This window comes from Ranitomeya variabilis, chromosome 4, assembly GCF_051348905.1.
Source record: "Ranitomeya variabilis isolate aRanVar5 chromosome 4, aRanVar5.hap1, whole genome shotgun sequence".
Lineage (NCBI taxonomy): Eukaryota > Metazoa > Chordata > Amphibia > Anura > Dendrobatidae > Ranitomeya > Ranitomeya variabilis.
In genome coordinates, this window is record NC_135235.1 from 711,188,914 (window position 1) to 711,206,620 (window position 17,707).

Below are 17,707 nucleotides of genomic sequence, written 5' to 3' on the forward strand. Positions count from 1 at the left end.
TTGCAAAAGCAATCCCACCACTTCATGGTGAACCGAATTGGGACAGTCCTAACTAATATTAAAAACCTTAATATACACTGCTCAAAAATATAAAGGGAACACTAAAATCCCACATCCTAGATATCACTGAATGAAATATTCCAGTTGTAAATCTTTATTCATTACATAGTGGAATGTGTTGAGAACAATAAAACCTAAAAATGAACAACGTAAATCACAGCTAATATCCCACGGAGGTCTGGAGTTGGAATGATGCTCAAAATCAAAGTGGAAAATGAAGTTATAGGCTGATCCAACTTCAGTGGAAATGCCTCAAGACAAGGAAAAAGGAAATGATGCTCAGTAGTGTGTGTGGCCTCCACGTGCGTGCATGATCTTCCTACAATGCCTGGGCATGCTCCTAATGAGGCGGTGGATGTTATCCTGAGGGATGTCCTCTCAGACCTGGAGTAAAGCATCCGCCAACTCCTGGCCAGTCTGTGCTGCAACGTGACATTGGTGGATGGAGCAAGACATGATGTCCCAGATGTGCGCGATTGGATTCAGGGCTAGTGGACGGGCAGGCCAGTCCTTAGCATCAATGCCTTCATCTTGCAGGAACTGCTGACACACTCCAGCCACATGAGGTCTGGCATTGTCATGCATCAGAAGGAATCCAGGGCCCAGTGCACCAGATGGTCTCACAAGGGGTCTGAGGATCTCATCTCGGTACTTATTGGCTGTCAGACTACCTCTGACGAGCACATGGAGGGCTGTGCGGCCCTCCAAAGAAATGCCACCCCACACCATTACTGACCCACTGCCAAACCGGTCATGCTGAAGGATGTTGCAGGCAGCAGATCTCTCTCCACAGCGTCTCCAGACTCTCACATGTGCCCAGTGTGAACCTGCTTTCATCTGTGAAGAGCACTTGGCGCCGGTAGTGAATTTGCCAATCCTGGTGTTCTGTGGCAAATGCAAAGCATCCTGCATGGTGTTGGGCTGTGAGCACAACTCCCATCTCTGGTCGTCGGGCACTCAGACCATTCTCAGGGAGTCGGTTTCTAACTGTTTGTGCAGACACATGCACATTTGTGGCCTGCTGGAGGTCATTTTGCGGGGCTCTGGCAGTGCTCCTGTTTCTCCTTGCACAAAGGCTGAGGTAGCAGTCCTGCTGCTAGGTTGTTGCCCTCCTACGGCCTCCTCCACATCTCCTGGTGTACTGGCCTGTCTCCTGGCAGCGCCTCCAGCCTCTGGACACTATTCTGACAGACACAGCAAACCTTGCCACAGGTCGCATTGATGTGCCATCCTTGATGAGCTGCACTACCTGACCCACTTGTGTGGGTTGTAGAGTCCGTCTCATGTTACCACGAATATGAAAGCACAACCAACATTCAAAAGTGACCAAAATATCAGCCAGAAAGCATTGGTACCGAGATGTGGTCTGTGGTCCCCACCTACAGAACCACTCCTTTATAGGGGGTGTCTTGATAATTGCCAATAATTTCCATCTGCTGTCTATTCCATTTGCACAACAGCATGTGAAATTGATTGTCAAACAGTGTTGCTTCCTAAGTTGACAGTTTTATTTCAGACGTTTAATGTACTTGGAGCTATATTCTGTTGTTTAAGTGTTCCCTTTAGTTTTTTGAGCAGTGTATATTGATGTGGTTTCCCATTGCTGTGTCCATTAGGTGGGCGCAATCCTTCCCATCTCTTATCCACATGGATGTCACATGACAAAATAGTAATGTTTTTAATTTTAGACTTGGGACTCTCCAAATTACGGTCACCGTGAAGTGGTGGGATGGCTTCGGCTTTTTTTTTTTTTAAATAAAAAAAAATGTTAACTAAATACCCTATATTATTTTCATGCAATATGCTATTTATTTACTGCAGGGTAATCATTCATGTTTCAGTTTGTTTTTTCTGTTCAGAGGCCAGTGTGAATGTGTACTTACGCGCTGCATGCACACCATTTCAATTATTATTATTTTATTTTTTTTACCGGGAAAACCTGGGCACAGATTCCCTTTAACTCCTTAATGACCAATACACCTTTTTACTGATCTGAGATGTAAGAGAATAGCATCCCCAGTCAGGTGGCAATCTTGCAGCTGTTGGCTGTACAATATAGCTGACAAAATGCTGCATCAGCCACAATCAGTGTTGGCACTGAGCTTGGCTGTTTAAACCCCTTAAATGCTGCTGTCAAGTGACTTAAGTACCTAAATGGTTAAGGCTATGTGCGCACGTTGCAGATTTGCTTGAGGGAATTTCTGCATGGTTACTGCATCTCTTAGCAGAAAACGCAGTGGAAATTCTGCACTTTTTATGCGGATTTGATGCGTTTTTGTAAATCCAGAGTGCTAAATGAAGATATATTTAAAAAAAAAAAAAAAAAAGGAATTGTGATGTTATTTAACCTCTTCACGAGATACCCTCATTAATATTAACTAAAGACACACACACACCCATGTAGGAGCATTAATTAACCTACATATGCTGTAAGAAACCTGCGTGATATGCAATGTTTATTTTTCAAAAAATAAAATTAAAACCTGCATGGGCTCCCGCTTAATTTTCATAACCAGCAGAGGGAAAGCTGACAGCTGATGTTAATTTTCTGGAAAGGAGCCAATAACCATAAAGGTTCCCAGGCTATTAATATCAGCTCACAGCTGTATGCTTAGCCTTTACTGGCTATTTTACAGGGGGACACAAAAAATATTGACATGGGGTCCCCCTATAAAATCCATATTAATAGCCTGTAAAGAGGCAATTGATATTGGCAGCCCCACAGTCTAAAAACCATCAGCTATCAGCCGTCCCAGAAATGGCGCATCTTATAGATGTGCCAATTCTGGCACTTAGCCTCGCTCTTCCCACTTGCCCTGTAGCAGAGGGGTTCATATTTGTACGGTTGATGTCACCTTTTTATTGTCAAGTAACATCAAGCCCCCACAGGTTAGTAATGGAGAGGCATCTATCAGACACCTCTCCATTACTAAGCTGGCCTAATGTCACTTTACAATACAAAGGTGACATTAACCCCTTATTACCCCATATGCCACCGCTGCAGGGCAGTGAGAAGACAGGCTGAGTGCCAGAATTATCTATCTATCTTTAGATTTCATATACACCTATTCTATGTGTATGTATCTATTCTATTGTAACATGTCAGTGTGATTTTACTGTACACTGCACCTGAGTTGCCGGCTTTTCAAAGCACACCGTAGCGTATTTCTCGCAAGTCACACTGATGGCCCATGTGGTGTGAGTTTTTCTTGCACAAATAGACTTTCATTGGCGAGTCTCGGCTGATATACGGTGCAAATCGCAGCAAACTGCAATTTCACTCGCACATATTATACAGCCGTGAAAAAAAAAAAGTCATGGGAGCTGCCCAATAGATTAACATTGGTCCAAGTGCTATGCGATTTTTTTTCTCGCATAGCACTGGTCCGTATTCCTCTCTAGTGTGACTCCGGCCTGAAAGGGAAAATCATTCAAAATTTGAAAATTTCTATTTTTTAAAATTTGTAAAATTTCAAATTTTTTACAAAATAAAGCAAAATATATCAACAAGTTTACCATTATCATAAAGTCTAATAAGTCACGAAAAAAAAAAATCTCAATCAGTGGGATATGTTGAAGCATTCCAGAGTTATTACTATATAAAGTGACACTGGTCAGATTTTAAAAAAATTGGCCCCGCCACAAAGGGGCTAAGAGCTTGTACAAGTGAACATTGTTTCAAAAGTGGTTTACCTGTCTCAGGCAGGTTTCACACCAGCGTTCGGCAGCCTTCTTCCTCCGTTAAGCCCCGCCCATTGCTGCACCTCTTCCTTCAGCTCCGTCTAAGTCTGCATGCGTCCCCTATCTTTAACATTGGGTAAGTACTTAGCAGGCATGCGTTGTTTTGATGATGCGCTGAACTGCGAATATAACATGTTGCATTTTGTTGCGGTCGGCGCAGCGTCAAAACAACGCATGCAGAGCATGCGCTTGACCTGCGTACCCAATGTTAAAGATAGGGTATGCAGGACGCATGCAGATGTAGGCGGAGCTGAAGGAAGAGGTGAGGCAGTAGGCTGGGCTTAACGGAGGAAGAAGGCTGCCATCCGCATCCCTGCCGAATGCTGGTGTGAAACTAGCCTAAGGCTGTTATTATAGCACCTTCCATGTGTTACACAGATACATCATGGGCTTGTCCTGCCCTATGCATGAAATGAAAGGCTAAAATACAATGTGGAGACTTAATGAGAGCAATGTTTTATTTACATTCAGAACTGGTTTAAAGGGAACCTGTCACCCCCAAAATGGCTGGTGAGGTAAGCTCACCGGCATCAGGGGCTTATCTACAGCATTCTGTACTGCAGTGCGCAGGCGCTGGGCTTCTCTGACCTTTCCGGCGCCTGGGCACTGCAGTACTTTGCTCTGCCCTCAACAGGACAGACAAAGTACGCCTGCGCCGGAGCCGCGGCGTAAAGACCCGAAGAGGACGTCATGGAATGAAGATGGGAGGCGCCGGAGTGGACCGAATACACCCATCCGACCGGACCGCAGCGGGACCGCCCCTGGGTGAGTATATAACGTCTTTTTCTCCTCTTTCAGGTAACATCGGCGGCTTATCTACAGCATTACAGAATGCTGTAGATAAGCCCCTGATGCCGGTGAGCTTACCTCACCAGCGATTTTGGGGGTGACAGGTTCCCTTTAAGAGGAACAAATTACCATTTCCCACAGAGATCTCAGACTTTTACTTATAGAAATACTGGATAAATATCATTTTAGCATTAGATATAGAAACATTTCTAATTTTATAAAACTGCATTTTTTTGCATTGAATAACTTTATGCCTTTGCTTTGCTTTATGCCTTTTCATTTTATGCATTTCTAAAGTATTGTAAAACTGTAATATGCTGTTGGTGCATGCGGGCAGGACTGCCGGTAGGGTATGTGGCTCTGCCCCCCCCCCCCGGGCCTGCCTCCGGTGTCTGAGGTTTCGGTGTTCCGGACCAGAGCTCATAATACCGGCCTTGAATAGTGAAGGACACGGCAGCCGACCCTGAGAAACATCCAAGGTGGGAACGCCCCATCATGTTGAAGACAGTCTGCTAGATCCAGGCCTAGCAGACCAGTGCTGGTGGGTTCATGGATGCCAGGAGGGGGCTGGCCTAAAGGAAGGTCTCATCTTTTCCTGGTGGTTTTGTCCCTTCATTTTTTTGGACAGAACATTTCCAAAACAACCAAAATTGAACAGCAGATCTCTTGGGAGGCAGTCTTTAGTCCTCTGTTGCAGAAGCGAAGTACTCTTAAACTGATAAGAGCAGACTAGGACGCACTAGAAGGTTGGCGTGCATGATTGTTCAGGGTGCTGGCGGTGTGGAACGGCCACCAGAGAAGGCCTAGACCGAAGCCTGGATATTTTAAGAGCATGGTCACAGGAGCCTCTGGAAAACATGGAGGCTGCATGAATAGGAAGGTTTCCCAAGGAGACGTCCATATTGCTCAGGGGAAAGCATATTTGTCCTGTCCTTTCCTTTTTTTATTTTAAAGTAGCCCCTCACTGCCTGGTAGGATATACCTGTCCTGAAGATCACAAATCCTTCTTGCAGACCGATGAAGAAGATGGGCATAGAATAACCTAGATGCAGACTTTTCGGCGGCTGGCACATAACGGTTTCATCTTCCCTCCCTACTCTATCTGGCTCGGGGGGGGCGAGAGGGTAGGGGGATTCGTGGCATGGACCGTCCAAAGGGGAAACCCCGAACACTCTTGATGTGTTAGGGCCTTGTCTCGTAGACCACAGATGATATGGTAGTGAGTAGTGACAATTCTAGGTGGGAGATTAGAGTGACAATTCCACTGTCACCCTCAAAAGCCGTATCTGGGGAAAATAAAAAAAGGAAAATCGTTAATAAAAACCCCCCAAAACCTAAGGCAGAAACTGGGCTGGGCAGTCCAGACCCATGTCTGCCTCCTACTGACATTAAGCTAAAACGGAGTAGCTTCGTGCCAGTTGGTGGTGTACCCTCCTCTACAGGGAAATACCTAAAAAAAATGTTTGCATAGCATAAGCAGCAAACACCCATTTATTTTGTGTACCCCAATGAAGCATTAGCATTGGGGGGGGGCCACATCAACCAGAGGGCCAAACAGCACAACCTCGCTCCCCCAGTCAGAAACCTCCACCTCACATTAACCAGCGGTCCCCACAGGATAAATCCAAAGCCCACCAGACATTCCCTCCCCCAAGCGTAAATCCCCCATATGACGCCCCTTGCCCTCAACCATAAATCCCCCCAATCGGATGCCACCCCAGCTTAACCCCCCAGCATAAACTCCCATCATACACCACGCCCACCCAAGAATAAACCCCCATCGGACGTCCAACCCCCATCAGACGTCCAAACCCCACAAACCCCTTCGGATTTCCAAACCCCACCGGACGTCCAAACCCCACAAACACCCATTGGACGTCCAACCCCCACAAACCACCATCAGGCGCGGACCCCCTCACCCAGCACAAACCCCCTTCGGACGTCCACCCCCCACCCAGCCTAAACCCTCATCGGACGTCCACTCCACCCAGCCTAAACCCTCATGATCCCCTAGTGAGCAGCAGGTCACCCCCCAATAAAAGGGACCCCTCAGTACGCAGCAGGTCGCCCCCAAATCCCACCACGGGGTCCCCCCAATAGCCAGCAGCAGGTCGCCTCCCCAAATCCCAACACAAGCAGGTCACCTCCCCACATCCCACGACAAGCAGGTCGCCTCCCTACATCCCACGACAAGCAGGTCGCCTCCCTACATCCCACGACAAGCAGGTCGCCTCCCTACATCCCACGACAAGCAGGTGGCCCCCCCACATCCCACGACAAGCAGGTCGCCGACCCACATCCCACGACAAGCAGGTCGCCGCCCCACATCCCACGACAAGCAGGTCGCCTCCCCACATCCCTCGACAAGCAGGTCGCCTCCCCACATCCCACGACAAGCAGGTCGACTCCCCACATCCCACGACAAGCAGGTCGCCTCCCCACATCCCACCACAAGCAGGTCGCCTCCCCACATCCCACCACAAGCAGGTCGCCCCCCCACATCCCACCACAAGCAGGTTGCCCCCACATTCCACCAGAAGCAGGTCGCCCCCCACAAGCAGGTTACCCTCAAATCTCACCACAGGGGTCCCCCCAAAAGCCTGCAGCAGGAGCCCCCCCAAATCCCACCACAAGGGTCCCCCACAATAGCCAGCAGGTCCCCCAAATCACACTATAAGGGTCCCCCACAACAGCCAGCAGCAGATCCCCCCCCCAAAATCCCACCACAGGGGTCCCCCACAATAGACAGCAGGTCCCCCAAATCACACAAGAGTCCCCTACAACAGTCAGCAGCAGATTCCCCCCCCCAAATCCCACCACAGGGGTCCCCCACAACAGCCAGCAGCAGGTCCCTCCAAATCCCAGACAATAGCCAGCAGCAGGTGCCCCCCAGAATCCCACCACACAGGTTCCAATAGCCAGCAGCAGGTGCCCCCCAAAATCCCACCACAGGGGTCCCCCACAATAGCCAGCAGCAGGTGCCTCCCAAAATCCCACCACAGGGGTCCCCCTCACAATTGCCAGCATCAGGTGCCCCCCCCCCCAAAATCCCACTTCAGGGGTCCCCCACAACAGCCAGCAGCCCCCCACCAAAATCCCACCACAAGAGTTCCCCCCCAAAATCCCACCACAGGGGTCCCCCACAATAGCCAGCAGGTCCCCCAAATCACACCACAAGGGTCCCCCACAACAGCCAGCAGCAGGTCCCCCCAAAATCCCACCACAGGGGTCCCCCACAACAGCCAGCAGCAGTTCCCCCCCAAATCCCAGACAATAGCCAGCAGCAGGTGCCCCCCAAAATCCTACCACAGGGGTCCCCCACAACAGCCAGCAGCCCCCCACCAAAATCCCACCACAGGGGTTCCCCCCAAAATCCCACAACAAGGGTCCCCCACAATAGCCAGTAGGTCCCCCAAATCACACCACAAGGGTCCCCCACAACAGCCAGCGGCAGGTCCCCCCAAAATCCCACCACAGGGGTCCCCCACAACAGCCAGCAGCAGGTCGCCCATGACAGGGCCTCTCCCCAATAGGTAGCATTATTTCACCCTGAAACCACTAACCTCCATACACCATGGCGTCCACAAGCTATCATGCTGCTTTGCTGCCTTGGTAAATAGAGAATACGCCCATGATGTGAACTCAAAACACGCCCCCTCCCGATAGGACCCGCCCCCGGAAATGACATCACACCTGGAAGGAGCCCATACAGTCTAGCATTTACCCCCCATTATGCCCCTGTAAGCAGGGTTCTGCCCCACAACCAGCTGCTTCGGGCACTTTACCATGAGCTGGTACCTCAGATTTTTCCCCGCACCCCTTTCCTTTGCTTGGTGCCAAATCTGTTCTGCCTTTGGGGCTCTGGCCTTTATAATATCAGTAAACTGCGTCATCAAGGTCTCCTGACCAGGTGTACCCTCTAGACTCTTCCTTCCTGAAACTCTCCCTCTTCCCATTGATTTCACATGGTCCCGCCTGGACGGCAGATAGCAGTCTGTACAAATGCAGCACAGCCCTGAGGAGTCTTTTCTATGACACTCCTTTTTACACCCCTTATGCAATATATATATATGATGCCGCTCACACAGTATGTTTCCACAGTACTGGCATCTCTCGTAAAAAAGGTATTTTCACACTACCAAATAAATAAATAAATTTTACAGTGGCGCTTAGAGACCAGCTTGGAAGTAATGCTGCAGATTTAAACCACCACCACAATGTGGTTAAAGGACAAAATCCTATATGCAATCTAATAAATAATTAAATCCGCGCAGAAAATCCAATATAAATTTAAATATTTATGTTTTTACTAGAAAAAATGAGGAATATAGACTACACAACAATGAATGATACTCAGCACATACGAAAAGACAATAATATTATGCACCAATGTATATATTATGAACAATGAAACAGACCTATTCACTTATCTCAATGTGATGTCCACATAAATAAATAGGGGTGACTATATATCCACTCTGTGTGCGCCAATGAATTCCTGCCTTACACTACATATTGAATGAATGTCCTTATAAAACATGGAGAGATCTCTCAAAAAACCGCACTAAAAAACGGCAAATGACCGCAAAATGTGGAACAGAAGAAAAAACAACAAAACGATAAAATGCAATGCGCACAGAGAGGGTTGTGAAACCCAAAATGCTCTAAGAAGCTGCCCCGGCCGGTAGCAAAGCTTCAATGAACCAGGTATAGCAACGTGTGACAGCCGGATTAACCGGGTCGGAAACCCGCTGTACGTGCCACCTGTTACCTTGGATGGAGCTCGTGTGTGGTCGCTGTCAATTAATAAAATACTCACTTATCCTCATTCTTGGTGCAAATCGTAATGAACCCATGATCTATGAGATATTTACCATATGATAGTTGGATAGGCAGGATAGTTGGATAGGCAGGAGTGTATCATCCATAAAGGTTGCCCACTCAGTTGATATGATGCCTACGAATCGACAGGGCTTGTGGGGTGTGGTATTGGTCACCTTCTCCTTCCCATCATCACAATTTCAGCAATATCCACATTCCCATGACCATAATACCATTGAATAGATTAGTGAATCAGGGAGTCGAAAGCTCCTGATCCACCATTCAGCCTTCACTTCTGAGTCTGAGACTCTGTGCACTGCAGTCACAATGATGTCACTACATCAAACCTGTAGTATGTAGTCTCAGTACTCAGGAGTGTGTGTTTTTTTTTTTTTTTTCAAATATCAGGATTTGTGGGGGAATCTTCTTAAGAGAAGAGCTGTTGGGACTCTCATACTGAATGTGTGGCTGGTAGGGGCCATTATACTGGGATTGTGGTGGACTGTAAATACCTCCATACTGAGTGGGGGTTTTATTTTGTGTGGCAGTTTGTGGTGTCCATAATCAGAGATGAGCGAATATCTGCAGAAAATGATCGCCAAACATAAATTCGCACAAATATGGCGCATTCAGATTCATGATCGGTAACACGAGCATTTCTCTTAAGATTGGAAGAAGTTGGTAACATTTGGTAAAAGACATAATAGAAGCCGGCAATACATGTGCCGCATTAGTAAAATCACTGCCACCAATGTGGGAGACTGGGGTTCAAATCTTGGCTCTGCCCTGATGGACATAATATACCAATAGTGGTTCATAACACTACGGTGCCTATCTCAATAAACGTGAGAGTGTCACCCAACGTTTCAATATTATAAAGAGAACACTATTATCACAACTTGAGATGGATCAACTGCACTGCATATCCACCCCACATGAAGACCTGAAAGAACAACATGGCAACCCCTGGAGATTCTGATCCAACCCAGCAACTAGTGAGCAGTGCAGCTGGTCTGAAACAGAAGATATTAGATAAACTAAATACCATCAATACCAGAGATGGACTGCCAAAGCTCAGCAAAGAAAGACCACCAAACAGTATGCTAGAGGATGCCAATAGAGCAGCTCTTGCATCAATACTTACCACCACCATAACTCAAACTAATAACCTGATCTATGCTACTGCCTCAGCAATCATGGAAATGCTTGGCTATACAACCAGCAAGAGCAACAGAAGTACGTGCCCCCTTGGAAAAAAAGACTGTAGATAAAGATCAAGGTGCCACGAAGGGAAGTCAGCCAACTGTCAGAAATACAGAAGTTTGTAAAGATGAAGAATAAGACCAAGCTGGACAAGTACAAAGGCCTGACCCCAACTGAAGAGACTGCTAAACAAAGGCTCACAGCACTCACTGCAAGACTACGGAGATACATTATTGAAGCTGAGGCCAAGAAGATAAGTGCCCTGATCTCCAAAGAACCATCCAAAGTGTGCGCAAAGGCAGAAACTCCACTAATAGCAGAGACTGAACAATACTGGAGGAACATATGGGAGAAGGAAAAAACATAACACTAGTGCAATGTGGCTGCAATATTTGAGAATGAAACACAGCAACCACCTAGAGCAAGAACCAGTCACTATTACAGAAGCAGACATCCATCAGTGGGTCACGAACATGAAGAGCTTAACAGCACCTGGTCCAGACATGATCCTCATCTACTGGCTAAAGAAATTAACATTGGTACATGAACACGTGGCAAAGCAGATGAACCAACTGCTAGAAGCAGGCCACCATCCAGCTTGGTTAACACAAGGAAGAACAGTGCTGATCATGAAGGTTCCTTACAAACGAACAGCTCCAACCAATTACTGCCCAATAACCTGCCTTACAACAACATGGAAACTTCTGTCAGGCATCATAGCCACCAAGCTACAGAACAATATGAACCAGTACATGAATCCAGCTCAGAAAGGCATTGGGACTGACACCAGAGGCTCTAAGCACCAGCTCCTAGTAGATAGAGCAGTTACTCAAGATCCAGACAGACCAATTTCAGCACAGCCTGTTGACTACAGGAGAGCCTATGACTCAATGCCACACACATGAAATTAAACACAGGAAATTAAGAACCTTCCTCAGAAACTCACTAGGGCTATGGAGAACAACATTGGAAGTCAACTCAAGACAATTGCACAAGAGACTATCAAATGCGGCATATACCTAGGTGATGCACTGTCCCCATTGCTGTTCTGCATAGGCTTGAACCCCTCAGTCAGATAATTACAGAGTCTGGCTATGGATACAAGTTCAAGAGTGGAAGCACCATCAGCCACCTCCTCTACAGCAATGACATCAAGCTGTATGCGAAAAACGAATGAGACATCAATTACTGATCCACCTGACAAGGATCTGCAGTGAAGACATTGGATGTCTTTCGGAAGGGAGAAGTGCTGCTGGTTGGTAATAAAGAGGGGCAAGGTAGTCAAGACTGATGGACAGGGACAGGCTGGGCCGGGTGGCAGGAATGCATATGCCCCCCGGGCCGGTGCCTAAGCAGCTGCACAGGGCCGCTGAAGGACTGTAAGTGATTATAATACATAGCTCACCTATAGTGCGCAGTCGTGTCATCCCGACATGCAGGCTGCAGCAGTATGTGATGAGCAGGCTCCTGTGCGGCACTGGAGCTACCAGGGAGAGAGAAGCCCCGGCTTCGGCTACTTTCACACTTCCGTCTTGACATCCGTCACAATCCGTCAATTTTTGAGAATGCGGGATCCTGTCAAAAAATTAGCAGGATCCGGCATTTTCCCATAGACTTTTATTAGCGATGGATTGTGACGGATAGCCATCCATTTCATCCATCGTGCACTGGATCCGTCATAAAATTGCGGTCCGTCGAGCAGAGAAAACATTCATTGTAACGTTTTTTATGCACGTCGGAAAATCATTAAGCGACGCATCCTGCGCTGCCCGTCATCGGCTACAATGGAAGCTTATGGATGCAGGATCCGTCGCTGACCGTCGCACACAGGAATCCAGCGACGGATCCAGTTTTTCCCTTCTGAGCATGCCCGGAAGAATTTTGAAGTCTGGGAAAATATCTCACTCTCACTCTCTCTCTCTCACTTGTGCTTCTCATATTGCTCGCAGTGCTGTGGTTATTTGGCGGGTGTGTGGCTGCAAGTTTGTGATTTGCATACTTGCGGTCACATGCCGACTAGACTGGAATGTCCTAATGCAACTGTATTGAACAAGGCAAAAACAGTCTAGTTGAAATATGGCTGGGAATATATATATCGCATGCTTGCGGTTACAAGACCACCTGTGGCCAGCACCAGAGAATCTTCACAGCGTACGATATGAGAATTCACACATAGTGACAGTAGATATGTAGCTTAAGATCCGACAACCCCTTTAAGGATGGGCTGCTACTCATGGGCCATTGCTGTGTGCATGCCCCCGGGCCAAAATTTGCCAGCCAGCCCCTGCTGATGGAGTAAAATTACCAGCAGAGCACATAGCAGATGTACAGACATGCTACAAGTACCTCGGCATCCCACAGGTATACGGTAACCATGATGAGGAGGCAAGGAATGCAGCAACATCCAAATACCATCAAAGGGTAAGATAGGTCCTGAAGAGCCAGCTCAATGGGAAGAATAAAATCCGCGTCATCAATATATATGCCCTGACAGTTATCAGATACCCTGCTGGCATAGTGTTCTGGCCAAAAGAAGAGATGGAAGCTGCAGATGTGAAAACACAAAAGCTCCTCACAATGCATGGAGGTCTGCACCCTAAAGGTATCGTTACACTAAACGACTTACCAATGATCACGACCAGCGATACGACCTGGCCGTGATCGTTGGTAAGTCGTTGTGTGGTCGCTGGGGAGCTGTCACAAAGACAGCTCTCTCCAGCGACCAACGATCAGGGGAAAGACTTCGGCATCGTTGAAACTGTCTTCAACGATGCCGAAGTCCCCCTGCAGCACCCGGGTAACCAGGGTAAACATCGGGTTACTAAGTGCAGGGCCACGCTTAGTAACCCGATATTTACCCTGGTTACCATTGTGAAAGTAAAAAAAAAAAAAAACAGTACATACTCACATTCTGATGTCTGTCACGTCCCCCGGCGTCCACAGGGTTAAAACTGCTTTCGGCAGGAGCGCTGATAATATGCACGCGCTGCTGCCGAGAACTTTCCTGCACTGAATGTCTCAGCACCGGCCGTAAAGTAGAGCACAGCGGTGACTTCACCGCTGTGCTCTGCTTTACGGCCGGCGCTGACACAGTCCACCCTGTGGACGCCGGGGGACGTGACAGACATCAGAATGTGAGTATGTAGTGTTTTTTTTTTTTTTACTTTTACAATGGTAACCAGGGTAAATATCGGGTTACTAAGCGCGGCCCTGCACTTAGTAACCCGATATTTACCCTGGTTACAAGTGAACACATCGCTGGATCGGCATCACACACGCCGATCCAGCGATGACAGCGGGTGATCAGCGACCAAAAAAAGGTCCTGATCATTCCCATCGACCAACGATCTCCCAGCAGGGGCCTGATCGTTGGTCGCTGTCACACATAACGAGATCGTTAGCGGGATCGTTGCTTACGTCACCAAAAGCGTGACGTTGCAACGATATCATTAACGATATCGTTATGTGTGACTCAGTCTTAAGTCTAACACTCAAAGATTGTATACTAACAGAAAGGAGGGTGGTCGAGGCTTGATAAGTATCCAAGCCACCATCACGGATGAAACAAGGAGTATCCAGGAATACATCAGAAAAATGGCACCAAAAGATGAGGTGCTGAGAGAAAGCCTAAGGCAGCAACAACAACAGATCTGGAAGGAAGAACGGGAAAAGGAAGCGCCATGGCAATACAAGTTGCTGCATGGGATGTACATCGACATAATGGAGGTGGCTGAGATGGAGAAATCCTACCAATGGCTGGAGAAAGCTGGACTCCGAGACAGCACAGAGGCACTAATCATAGCAGCACAAGAGCAAGCACTAAGTACCAGATCCATAGAAGCAGGAATCTACCACACAGGACAAGACCCAAGGTGCAGAATATATGCTAAGAAACCTCAGAAACCGTCCAACGCATAGTGGCAGGATGCAAGATGCAAACAGGAACAGCGTATACTGAACGCCATAACCAAGTATTGGGAATTGTATACAGGAACATCTGCACAGCATATGGGCTAATTCCTCCTAAGTCCAGGTGGGAGACCCCAGAAAAAATGATGGAGAATGAAAGGGCTAAAATCCTGTGGGACATCAAGATCCAGACGATAAGCCGGTGTTGACTAACCAACCAGACATTGTGATAGTAGACAAGTATCAGAAGACAGCAGTGATAATGTGGCAGTTCTAAGTGAGAGCAACATTAGAAAGAAGGAATATGAGAAGCTGGAGAAATACCAGGGCCTCAAAGAAGAACTGGAGAAGATGTGGAAGGTGAAGGCAACAGTGATTTCAGTGGTGACAGGAACACTTGGAGCAGTGACCCCCTAAATGGGAAGAATGGCTACAACAGATCCCAGGAGCAACATCTGAGCTCTCTGTCCAGAAAAGCGCAATGCTATGAACAACTAAGATCCCTGCGCAGAACCCTCAAACTCCCAGGCCTCTGGTAGAGAACCCAACAATGAGAAAGGACAACAAAGACCATCTTCATTGGGGGTGAGAAGGAAGTTTTTTTTATAGATGTCAGTGACGCAATGTATATACACTGCTCAAAAAAATAAAGGGAACACTAAAATACCACATCCTAGATATCTCTGAATGAAATATTCCAGGTGCAATTTTTTATTCATTGCATAGTGGAATGTGTTCAGAACAATAAAACATAACAATTATCAATGAATATCCGATGGAGGTCTGGATTTGGAATGATACTCAAAATTAAAGTGGAAAATCAAATTACAGTCTGATCCAACTTCAGTGGAAATGCCTCATGACAAGGAAAATATTCTCAGTATTGTGTGTGGCCTCCACGTGCCTGTATGAACTCCCTACTGTACAATGCCTGGGCATGCTCGTGATGAGGCAGAGGATGTTCTCCTGAGGGATCTCCTCCCAGACCTGGACTAAAGCATCCGCCAACTCCTGGACAGCCTGTGGTGCAATGTGACGTTGGTGGATGGAGCGAGACATGATGTCCCAGATGTGTTCAATCAAATTCAGGTCTGGGGAATGGGAGGGCCAGTCCATAGCTTCAATGCCTTCATCTTGCAGGAACTTCTGACAAACTCCAGCCACATGAGGTCTGGCATTGTCTTGCATTAGGAGGAACCCAGGGCCAACAGCACCAGCATATGGTCTCACAAGGGGTTTGAGGATCTCATCTTGGTACCTAATGGCAGTCAGGCTACCTCTGGCAAGCACATGGAGGGCTGTGCGGCCATCCAAAGAAATGCCACCCCACACCATTACTGACCCACTGCCAAACTGGTTATGCTGATGGATGTTGCAGGCAGCAGATCGCTCTTCATGGCATCTTTAGATTGTGTCACGTCTGTCACATGTGCTCAGTGTGAACCTCCTTTCATCTGTGAAGAGCACAGGGTGCCAGAGGCGAATTTGCCAATCCTGGTGTTCTGTGGCAAATACCAAGCGTCCTGCACGGTGTTGGGCTGTGAGCACAACCCCCATCTGTGGACGTCGGGCACTCAGACCATCCTCATGGAGTGGGTTTCTAACCGCTTGTGCAGACACATGCACATTTGTGGCCTGCTGGAGGTCATTTTGCAGGGCTCTGGCAGTGCTCCTCCTGTTCCTCCTTGCACAAAGGCGGAGGTAGCGGTCCTGCTGCCGGGTTGATGCCCTCCTACGGCCCCCTCCACGTCTCCTGGTATACTGACCTGTCTCCTGATAGCCTCTGGACACTACACTGACAGACACAGCAAACTTTCTTGCTACAACTCGCATACATGTGCCATCTTTGATGAGCTGCACTACCGGAGCCACTTGTGTGGGTTATAGAGTCCGTCTCATGCTACCACGAGTGTGAAAGCACAACCATCATTCAAAAGTTACCAAAACATCAGCCAGAAAGCATTGGTACTGAGATGTGGTCTGTGGTCCCCACCTACAGAACCACTCCTTTATTCAGGGTGTCTTGGTAATTGCCAATAATTTCCATCTGTTGTCTATTCCATTTGCACAATAGCATGTGTAATTGATTGTCAATCAGTGTTGCCTATTACGTGGACAGTTTGCTTTCACAGAAGTTTGATTTACTTGGAGTTATATTATCTTGTTTAAGTGTTCCCTTTATCTTTTTGAGCAGTGTGTATTACATAGATAGAAGAAAAGCTGGTAATTCAGCAGCCGCGGTAGTGTAAAATCACTGCTAGAGCCGACCGGATAGAAGACATGGATTACATACAGTAAATACAAATAGATTAGGCAGATATATAGATATCAGTGGCAAATACAATTTGTACAGTGTGTGCAGCTTACTGTACATGTATTTAATTAATAAATGATAATTTTTCTGAAAAAAATTTTGTAAGCTCTGTGAGATCCCTGCTAGCACCGCGAGGAAGTCGCACGGTGCAGAGGTGAGTTTTCCGGGAGAATTTCACTGCGGTGAATTTCAACTCGCCTCTGCACTGTGCGACATTCTCATGGTGCTAGCGGGGATCTCACTGAGGTCACCGCAGTTCAGCCCGGCTGAGATTGCAGCCTCAGTGATGTCACCACTAGTCACTGATGCTGCGTTCCCAGCAGCTCATTCACCAGTGGTTCTCAGCCTGGACGGTCACATCTTGGCACCGTCCAGGTTGAAAACAATTTCTCCCCCAGACATGGATTACAGGTATGGTATATTGATGTTTTTTTATTTTAGTTTTATTACAGGAGATGGAGGGCTTTGGTGGAATTAGGCGAGGTCGTAAGTGTGGTTTAATTGAGATTTTTAGGGTATGTGCACACGTGGAATTTTCCGCACAGAATCTGCATCTCTTGGCAGAAAACGCAGGCCAAAATGGTTGCAGATTTAATGCGGAATTGATGCGGATTACTTGCTGATTTGTTGCGGATTGTCTTGTGCTTTTTGATGTGCGGATTTGCCTTACTCAATGTATAGGCAATGGGTGCAGAAACGCTGCATTTCCGCACAAAGAATTGGCATGATGCTGAAAATAAACCGCTGCGTTTCTGGGCGGATTTTTCCGCAGCATGTGCACAGCGGTTTTTGTTTTCCATAGGTTTACATGGTACTGTACACCGCAAGGAAAACTGCTGCAGATCCGCAGGGCCAAATCTGCTGCAGATC

General features: G+C 47.4%; 1 protein-coding gene across 1 annotated transcript in view; it reads left to right on the top strand.

The window, feature by feature from the left end:
• Positions 1 to 17,707, top strand: part of LOC143766498 (uncharacterized) — an 831,863-nt gene that overhangs the window by 688,636 nt on the left and 125,520 nt on the right. The gene's annotated exons all lie outside the window — the stretch shown is intronic.